Source organism: Cygnus atratus, chromosome 3, assembly GCF_013377495.2.
Source record: "Cygnus atratus isolate AKBS03 ecotype Queensland, Australia chromosome 3, CAtr_DNAZoo_HiC_assembly, whole genome shotgun sequence".
NCBI lineage: Eukaryota > Metazoa > Chordata > Aves > Anseriformes > Anatidae > Cygnus > Cygnus atratus.
In genome coordinates this window covers 36278919-36289693 of record NC_066364.1, presented here as the reverse complement: position 1 = coordinate 36289693, position 10775 = coordinate 36278919, and the positions used below count along the sequence as shown (strand labels likewise).

The following is a 10775-nucleotide window of genomic DNA, read 5'->3' as shown; positions in this document are numbered from 1 at the left end:
CTAATATCTCCGTCATCAGTGTTTTGCAATCACTGAAGAGACACAAGTTCATTAGTAACCTAATATTTAGGGGAATGGTTAAACAGCAAGACCAGATTACCAGTGATTGAGTCAACAGAAGTGAAATATATGTAGGTTTCTGTCTGGATTCAGTGGTCACTTGCTCCTCTGCGCCCATAAAACTATGGTTCTCTAGTGCTGCAGCATAATATTTGCTTCTTCTACTGTGGTAGCTAGCTGTCCTTGGAAAAGTGAAATCAAAAAAAAGTACAAGTTGTGATATTTGCATTTCAATTTTCTACAAAAGAAACCTGTATACGACAGAGTCTGTATTCACAGCTATGAGTTGAAAAGCTGTTTTCACCTGGGATGGAGTTAATTTACATCATATTGGCTGGTATGGTGCTATGTTTTGGATTTAGGAGGAAAATAATGTTGATAACACAGCAATGTTTTAGTTGTTGCTGAGCAGTGCTTACACTGAATTGAGAACTTTTTGGCTCCTCACAGTGCCCTGACAGCAAGTAAGCGTGGGGTGCACCAGAAGCTGGAGGGAACACAACCAGCACAGCTGACCCAAACTAGCCAAATAAATATTTCCTAACATATAGTGTCATGGCAAAGAATAAAAATTGGGGAGTTGGGCTGGGGGGCTGCCATTGCTTGGGAACTGCTGGGCATTGGTTGGCTGGTGGTGAAAAATTTCATTGTGCATCACTTGTTTTGTGTGTTATTTTATTTATTTATTTATTTATTTATTTCCTTTTCTATTAAACTGTCTTTATCTCAGCCCATGAGTTTTACTTTTTTTTTCTTTTTTCTTTTTTCTTTTTTCTTTTTTTTCCCCCCCCTCTGAGCGTCTCTCCCATCTCACCTGGGGGAATGAGCAAAGGGCTATGGGGTGCTTAGCTGGGTGCCGGGTTAAATCACAACAGGTGCTTACTGCTAAAGTGAGTTCGAAGATGAGCATCTGCTATTCCTGCTGCCTGGTGACCTGGGCTAGACAGCGTGCAATTTTTTCAAAATGCTTGGAATATACCTAGCATAGAAAACAGTGAAAAAAAACTGCCAAACAGAGAAAGTTTGGAACCACTCCCTAAAAGCTGCAAAGGCTTTGTGTGGGCATCATTAAAGAGCTGGGGGTTGATGATAGCTGAGGACACCTCAGCAGCTCCCTCTCCTTCCCCAGAGAGCTGCCTTTCAGCTGGGGCTATCATCCTTGGCCTCCCCTGAGTGGTCCTGCAGGTACGTCCCTGTCCCCCACATCACTTGCTGATGGGATTTCCTGGCCTGGCTGTGGATGGCCCCTTGCCCACGGACTGGCTGGTGGCAAAGGGGTCTGGGCTGTGTCTACTATAGCCCCAGCCTGGCCCCACAAGCATGTAGTGGGCCTGCTCTTGGACTGCCTGATAGGGACATGACTAGGATCTACATCTTGTTCCTGCCTCATGTGAGCGGTCTTTTGTTGCATGGGTAAGTTAGCAGGAGCTCTCCAGCATGGTTATTATGGTGGCAGAGGCTGCTACAAGTCACAGCAGCTTCTGCTTTTGGAATTGAGGCAGTATTTGGCATTTAACATTTGTTCCCCAGCTAACGGTGTCTCAGTTACAAAATACAGATGTGTGCACGCAGCACACATGTGTGTTCTTTGGTGCTCATGCCAAAATTCTTGGTGTGGTTTATGAGTTATTGGCTTATGGCTAGACTGGCCATTGAGTCACTTTAGGAGCCTTCTAAACCGAGGAGCCTGGGAACAAGCAGGGCTATACTGGCCTGCGTTAGTTCCCCTCTGGAGTACAAAATGGGAAATGTTGCAGCACCCTCAGCAGACTTGACCTGAGTTTTGGTTTTAGCTGCTGGTAATGCTCAGATTAGTGACTGCTGTTTTCAGAGCAGATTATTATTCTGTCTCCCAAAGAGAGAAATCTCAATGTTTCCATCAGTTGCACTGTGTGCTTGAGGGGGATTCCAGCTGTAACAAAAAGAGCAGAGCTGATCTGAGCTTGATGACAAAAAAAGAAAATTTCTGAAGGCATCAGCCGTGAGCTGCCATGCATTCACCAGGGGGGAAAGAGCCTTCGTGGCAGGCAGAAAGGGAAGAGACAGCCAGTGTGAGGAGAAGAAAGAAGGAGGTGATCCCATCAGTATTGCAGTCCAAATTCCTTTTCCTCCATCCTACCAGGCTGTGGTTAATTAATCATCTGGTGGGAAATACTGCGTTCCCATAGGCCCTGTGTCAGCATCGTGCTTACCACTTGTTTCCCAGTATCTGCTTCCTGGGTTTCTCCAGACAGTCATTACTTGACCCTCCATTTTATAGAAAGAAAAGCTGCAATCTGAACATCACACAGCCTGAGCTTTGTGAGACATTAAGTCTCACCCTAGATGAAGCTGGTGAAATATAGGCTTTGTGAAGTTTGGCAGAGAATGGCAGAGGTACGTGCAAGCAGTGCCTGCAGCTGGGCAGGGGGGTCATTACACTGGGGTTGCTTGGTGACCCCAGTGGATAAGGTGGGTTATGCGGGAAGTCCAGGGCTCTTGCTGGTCTCTTGTCCAGCCCCTTGACTCTGGAGAAAATTCTTCAACACTGAGTTCAGCCCTGGAGAAACTCCTGAGTGTGGAAGGCAGGCCTATTAGCTAAACGCACAAACAAGGTAATCCTCAAAGCCCCCCGAGGCAATGGCTGGTAGTTCTGCTGCTCTTCCATGCTGGCATGGAAAGATGTTCACTCCTTGCCTGCTCCCTCCCTCACAAATGCACACAGCTAGGCATGCAGGTCATGGGCCGAAGTGTTGTAATGCGAACTAGCTTTGTACCTGTTAGTTCACAGCCGCAAACATGCTGAGCTTGGGCCTTTTGTATTCCCTGCCTGACTTGGAAATGCCAAGGGAGATTGAGATTTGTAGATCTGTTTGCTAGAGTGACTGCCTAGCTTGGTCCCAGCTATATGCAAAATATTTGTTTTCCATGGGTAGGAACTAAAAACCTAAATTGCATGTTTAACCTTATTTAAAAAAAACAATCACATGACGATGAGCTACTTCTTTCCTCATTCTCTGCTGCATCTGGTAGAGATCAGGGATACAGTGAGTGTGGTCATGGGTTCTCACTCACAGGACATGAAGAAGGTCAGGAGAAATCCAAGGGAAAAATGGTTGTAACTCCGTCAGAAGTGGTGTTCTGCTTTGTTTGCTTCCGATGGCCTCTGTCATCTGCTCTACTGCTCTCCAGACAACATCACAATGACATGAATGACCCCTCGCAGTCCCACCAGTTTGGGTAAAGGAAATCTAGAGAACTGTGTATTCGATCTGCTAGATTTCTTCTGCCTTAGATGCTGCGTAGCAATCTCAGAGCCAGCAAGAAGAAAATTAGGAATTAGATTATTTGCAGAAGAGGAAATAATTGATCCTCACAGGTCTAGTATAGCCACAGGATCCTCTTTCAAATTTTTCTTTTGTTATTGAGTCTAAGGGTTGGAGACCCATTGAATATTTATGGGCGTTTACTGTACTGATTGTAAGGATAGCATGATAGTTGTACTTCTCTTCTTCAACAATATAGCCTTAAATATAGTTCTAATATATAGATATATTATAAAATGTTAACACACAAGTATTTAGTCTAATATAATTCACCAGTTCCACCAGTATCCTCACTGACTGTAAGAAAGGGTAGATCATTCCTCTTTCCCTCTGTGCTCTGGTTGCACATTGCTTAAGAAATGATCTTACCTGCAGGTATTGAAGGCCTTGCCAATGTAATTCATCATTCTCAAGGAAGTGCAGCTCAGCCCTGTGTGTTCTAGCACGTTCGGGGAGGAAAATATATTTCAAGCAAAAGGTCAAGAAGGAGCAGCTGCAGCAGGCTGATAGCCAGCTGTGATAAGAGATCAAACACAGCTGAGCAAATGCAAACAACGAAACAGTGCCGAAATAGCAGGTCATGGTAAATTATGCACGGTAGCAGAGACTCCTTCTGCCCTGAAAATTTACTTCATCTTGACATCAGTCTTCAATTTTTTTTTTTTCCCCAGTGTCAGGTTTAATGTCTGTCAATTTTTGCAACAATCATATACTTTTCAAAACTGCTAACGAAGGAATAGAAAGGTAATATTACTGTGTCATGAGAGAGCTTTAGAAGGAAAAATCAAACCAAGAACCAAAGAACCTCAAACTGATAGTTCCGTTAAAAAAAAAAAAAAAAAAAAAAGGAGGGGGGTAAGCAGGGGGAAGCTGTGAGTTGTACCAAAGAGAGAGCTGTAAACCTAAAATATACCTTGAAGACTCCTTGCTTCCTCCACTTGGAACAAGGCCACTACATTTGTTTTGAAGGCTTTCCTTTCAAAGCAGTTTATAAAAAGTCACCCTATGGAATGGCAGCATCTGTAAAGTGTCATGGAAATGGAAACTCCAGTCCTGGTTTGTCTTCACAGTTCTTGTCTTTCCTTTCTATTCCCATAGAAATAGTAAAAGATGAAAATTCAAAACAGAGCTTATCATTGTAGGATAATATATGTAATTTCTAGAACTATGCTTTCTGTATTTTTTTTTCTCAAATAGCTCAAACAGCCGGTTAAAGATGCTGCCCAGTAAGCTTAGATTTGTGTATGTAACCACAGTGATCCATGCTACACAGTTCCACAGAAGCAGGAGCCCACGCTTAATCTATGTCCACAAAAGGTCTTTTGTCCAACTGCACATTTTGAAATATTTTTTCTACATGATGTATGTGCTGAGTAGAATTTTATTTATCCTCGAAGTTTTTAAAGTGTGAAGATGTCATTTTGTTTTAATAATCTCATTCCACATTAACACAGCTTCTAAATGAATGGACTAGGGGCTCCTGCAGAGTAGACAGCAGTACATTTTTGACATCTAATAATGAGAAGCAAGGACTGACATATTCAGTCTTCACGAGGCTCTTATCCTTTATTTATTTATTTATTTATTTTTTTCTGTTTATGGCCATATGGGCATATGACGGGAGGGCTAGGGCAGGGCAAAAATTAGGACACTGTCCTGAGTGCATTCAACTGCTAGCATGCTCCCACGCATGGTTTTGGTCAATGGCAATGGGTGTGTGTCCATGTAGTGGTTTGATGAGGTTCAGGCACAGCATGGCCCAGGATTATTCCTGATGAGCAGTTTGGACAGGGACTGTCTTTTGTGGGGATAAAGAGAGGGAGATGGGGTGTGAGAGAAGGATGTGAGCCATACTAAAGTGTTTATTCTGGGCCAGAAAATGCCATTCTGCTCTATTTTCCTGTGTAGTTGTAGCCTTTGATCAATATGTTTACTTGAAAGCATCTTGCTAGCTTTAGTGAGGTACAGGTCAGACTCACTTGCATCTTTGCTTAAAGAGGCTTCATGAAGCAACTCTATATAGAACCACTTTCCTTTACTTCCAAAATTTCTGCACTTTCTTTTCATGGTTTCCTTTCCTTGAAGGAAAGTGCTGTGCAGCACTTGCCTTCTTCTCCTTGAGTGTAACTGCACCACTAAATAGCAGTAAGCTTGTTTAGAAAATTCGCAATGACCTTCTGAAAGGCACTGGACCTGCTGCACAGGTTGGACTACTCCTCAGACATGGCAAACCACTCACATCAGTGACAGAGTATTGCCCTGGAGTCACCAGAAAGGGAACTGGTCTGTTAACAATTACAACCACAAAGACCAAGAAGTTTCCCCATCTCTGCCTTAGGGCACGATGGTCAACTTCTGTTGACATCAGCTCAACGACTGTTCTTTTTGAAAGAACCACTGAAGAACCATTACTCAGAAGGAAAAGTCATACACATTAAGTCACCCACACCTCTTCTCATGTTTTCCTTGGAGACTTGAACCATCTGACCTTTTGGGAGTAGATCACGTCTTGAGATGATGGAAGAAGACCGTGTTATCCAGTGACTGTTGTTTGGTATATCCGTCATCTGCTTTTGGTGTTGCTTAATCCTAGACTATAGCGATGCATTCATAAGAGAGAGTGTTAGCAATGCAGTTGCACAGTTTTTATATGGCAGGACCAGCAAGTTTACACTTCAGGCATTATGCATATGTAATTTGAGGATAAAAATTATCCTCCAAAGATGAAACTTATTCTAAAGTGGCAACTGTAATCTGCTGCCCACCTACATATCTAGCAAATAGTTTGCAAGTGCTAATCTGTTTTGCTGGATCCCATACAAGCATGACAGATGTGATAACTGAGTCAGATTCTCTGGTGACCCTGAAATTTGTCATCACATGTGTCATAGCTCCAACACAGTATCCCTATCTTCTCAGAACAGGCTTCTGACGGTCTCCCTCGGGGTCACATCCCTGTTTGAATCCCAGTGCTCAGGCCTCCACACCACATCTGTGTAACTTTAGATCTCATGCTAGATTTCCATTATTTTCCCACAAATACATCAGGAGTAAGCAATGATATGCTAAGCACCATGTTGTTGAAATTTTGTATTCTGTTTTAGTTGTGTAAACCTCCATTAGTTTTACTGAGAAAGTAGCAGAAGCAATTGCCTGTTTGGTGAAAACTGTTAAAATGCAAAGATAAAGACAAGATATAACCCTCTCCCAAGCACTGAATGGCAGGGCAGAGCTCTGCTTTTCCAGGCAGTTTAATTAAAAAAACATAAACTACTGCAGCTCACTTACTTCATCCTAAAGCCTTTGCTATAAAATCAGACAGGCTTGGCTTCCCAGGAGCAGCACATTACCTTTTGCCAGCACTGAGTGAAATAAAAGACCATAACTGAGCAGATTTTTACTGAAGGAGGAAGAATGCAGAAAAGCTATAGTGCAATTTGTGAAGCCTGATTAACTTCTGTGCTGTTCCTTTTCCCTCACCTAGAGTGTGCTGACCTCCTCAAAAGGCTGTGGAGCTCTGCTGGAGTAGTCAGTTTTTTCTGCCCAAATTAGTATCCCTTGGAGCCTGTTGGCTGCCTCAGAGGATTTTAACAGATAAAAAAGGATGAGGCTTTCTGGAGCCCATGCAGCTCTCTCCAGTCTGAAGCAGTCTCTTACTTTCATGGCTCTTTTCTAGCCATTGCAGCTAGCTGGGCCTGCTACTGGTCCATGCTGGGCTTCAACTTGCAGTGCTCTTTAGTAAGTTTCTGGTCCTTTGAATGAGGTAGAATAAGAAATGGGATCTTCAGAGTTTGTCCCAAAAAGGATGCTTCTTATTCTCTTTGCAGAAAAAAAAAGTCAGGTTTGGTGAACCTCCTTTGCTCAAGAAGTTCTTTTTTTTTTTTTTAATTATTATTATTTTTTAATCATGGTATTGATAACATTATTGACCAAGGTGGCTACTATTACTATAGTACCACATACTATTGTTGTATTTGGGTTTCCAGTGGTTGTTTTTATATTTTTATCAACTTCTGTCACTGGTGAAATGTAGCTGATTTCAACAGAAAATACCACAAAACATTGTCAAATATATATAAAATCAACAAATTTTAGTCTGGCCTTTGCTTTCCTTGTTTTCAGTAGTGCTTTTCCCCTGCTGGATTCTGTATTTCTGGAAATCAATGCAGCCCTTAATCCTTTCCTTTAGGCAACTGGGCTGTTGTGCTAAAATAGTGGCTGCAGCAGGCAATTTTCAAGCTTAAAAGGGCAAAAACTGTGGGTCAAATATCCGTGATGAATCACTACTGACTTTAGAAAATGAGACATCAGTGGGAGTTTTTGGTTTTGGCAAGTTTGTGAAATTAGACTTTTTTTTTTTTTTTTTTTTCATCAGTAATCCAGCTGTTACCCATAATCTAACTGCTCTGGGTTGTTCTGTGCAGCAGTCCCTGATATCTGAGAACTTGGGTCTGGGTTTTTATAGCAAAAACTCTTCCAATGGTCTATGTCATTCTGCAGTTGCAATTTAAATTAGTGTAATAGCAGACTTCCAACTAAGCTTGCTTTACATTGGCTTGAGGATATCTTCTCTGTGTTGCCTTACTTCAGTTTCTCAGTGACAATCAAAATCAGACAGGTTTCTTTGTTTTAAAATATGCATCTGAATTTGTTCAGGAGGTGTCCAGCTACTTTGATTGTACCTTCAGTATCTTTTAAAATTAGGTAAGCATTTCTGCAAGAAGGCAATTTATGATAATGTAATTATCATTTCAGAACCTACAACTCCCGTTATTTTCACGACAGGCAGACAGCAAGTAGATGGTGAGGTATCCTATGGAGATTGCTATTGACATGTATTTGTAATCAGGTGTTATCCATTTTATTGCCAGGCTTCTGGTTAGCAGCACCAGCACGTAAAATCAAAAGAATACAAACAGATGTGGCTGTCAAAGGTAACTCAGTGGAAGATGATTGTGGTGGGGTGGGGGGTGCACGCAATGGACAAAGGCAAATCCACTGTACAACTAATTTGAGATAGATCTGAGCAGCCTTTTTCCTTACACTGTGGCAGGATTAATGATAGTGACAATAACCCAAACATGTCCTTGTTATTTTTATTATTAGTAGTGATAATAAGAAATAACTACATGTGGTGCACATATGGATTAGAGAATTTGTGTGTATGTGCATACATATTACATATACATACAGGTGGAGCTGACAGATTACTTGTTAAATTAAAGGCAAACTTAGGACAGTGTACAGAAGTCTTGGCCCATTAGTCCTCCAGAGAGAATATTCTGTTCTGAATCATGTGCAAAGCCTTTTGCTCCAGCAGAGTTTATCAGCTCTCTCAGCTGATACTCCATCTCAGGTCTTGATCACCTGTTTCTGATAACAGGGGTGGAAATGCCAGAGGGAACAGATGAACTCCTCAGAAATAAACTTTCTATTTCTGTATAAATATCCTTTGCAATAAAGTGAAAGGAAGAGAAAATACAGCAAATCTGTTATACAGTATGAGCAAAACTGTTGCTAAATAGAATATTTTTATGAGCAGTCAGCAGTTTGTTGAAGCTCAAATGCTAGCCTAGTGACCGTATAACAAACATAACAAACATAACAAACTACAGTTGTAATCTGAGACACAGCTTGGTTTCACCATCTTGTGCTCATTTTAATAGCAAATAATGACTTTCTTTTTTCTTTTTCTTTTTTTTTTTTTCTCTTTTTTAGTGAAGAATTGTGTTCCCTTTTGCTGGCCTTGAGCAGACTGCAACTTAAGTCGAAGATAGAAGGCTTCACAAAGACCTTCTTCTGATATATTAGTGTGATTTTGCCTTCTCTCTAAACACATAAGTCCCTTAAATCTCTTTGCAGGCTTTTGTGTTTAAACTCCTCCAGGGCAACAGCTTAGTGAACACAAAATGTAGCTAACCTAAATTTTGCTATAAATACCCTTTCAGGATTTTTTTCTTTTGTACCTAGTGTATTCTTGAACAGTTCTGAAGATTTTTTTTGTGTGTGTGTGTATATGGAAAAGTCTTTGCTAATCAATTAAAAAAGTGATGGTTATGCCAGAGGTCCAATGAGTTTTCTACTATTCAATTCCTGTCAAAGCAAATTAGTTGAAAAACTTCCATGGAGCCCAGAAGAATTGAATCAGGCTCCTCATGTTTAACAAAGCATATGGTTCATATGGTTTACAAGGCAGAGAATAAAGTTATAGTTTGTGTTTACTTACAAAAGAAGAAGTAGAAGAAAAAAAAAACCATGCTCTTAGCAGCTACTAAATGGAGTTTATTGGTTGATTTTTTTCTAGTTTGGGGATATCAAGGGAGAACACAGTGCACTGGCTACACGTGTATCTATTCACTGTCTCCAATAATACAGAGAGGATTTTTTTGCCCTTTCAGACAACCAAGTTCCTCTCTAGACAGCTAAAGGAGAGAAAATAGTATCAGGAAAATCGACATTTTTCATCATCTTCCCACTATCCTTTTTCCTTTGTAACTCTAATTTTAGCAGAGCAGCTCTTCTTGATGAAGGGTGTATGCACCAGTGCTATCAGCTGAGAGATGCTCATGTTGAACAGAGCTTTTATTGTACCAGGGTTTTTCTCCCATTTTAAAATGTTTTAGACTAATGGTATTTGTGGCAAACTAAAACAAGATGCAGAGTTCTGTCTACAATTAGTAAGTACAGGGTATCTCAGACCATGGGGGTCTGAGATGTCTGGTGTATTTATTTCATTCTATGCCCACATATATAATGTAATGCTGATAGAAATATTTCTTAGTGTGATAATAATGGTTTACACTGATAAAGTTTTAGGGTTCAGCTTGCTATTTTCACTTATAAGACATGTCTAAATGTAAAATATTCAGCTAAGTTTTTTACAGTCGTGATCTACAATTCCAGGAAAAAAAGATGTGCAGTAGATGGTTGTTGGTGGTGTTTTTTATTTTTTTTCCTTGTGATTCCCACACTCTGGTCACACCTCAAAAAACATCACTGATGTTTGAGCACTTGGAGAGCATCCATCTTCTCTTGCAAGGCTGAAATTCATCTGTAACATCTGGTGTAAATAAATTAATTCCTTCTAGATGCTGAATTCTTGTTCTTTTGAAATACCCTGCATAATGTCCAAAGTTGATATTTTTTTCTTGCCTAGTCATGGCTTATGTTTGACTGCAGTTAATGAATATTGTGTGTTTGGGTTTAGAAATGCTCTTCTGTTTTACCTGAATTGAAATTATTCCTTTTGTGTGCCTTCTCAGCATGAGGTATTTTATAATTAAACAGCACGTTTCCACAAAGTGTCCTATTGACATTTTCCCTTTTTATTTCCCTTTTAATAAAAACGCTGAAGAACCCCCACAAATGTATTTAAAGGGCTTTCTGTGCTTAGATGAGTGGATGAGAGCT

At 40.7% G+C, this 10775-nt stretch overlaps 1 long non-coding RNA gene across 1 annotated transcript; it reads left to right on the top strand.

The window, feature by feature from the left end:
- The first annotated feature begins 2316 nt into the window (after nt 1-2316).
- On the top strand, nt 2317-9927 carry LOC126913220 (uncharacterized). The gene is made up of 3 exons (XR_007707940.1): nt 2317-2436; nt 8237-8299; nt 9084-9927. It is a non-coding gene; the product is annotated as an uncharacterized LOC126913220 (long non-coding RNA).
- The last annotated feature ends 848 nt before the right edge of the window (nt 9928-10775 follow it).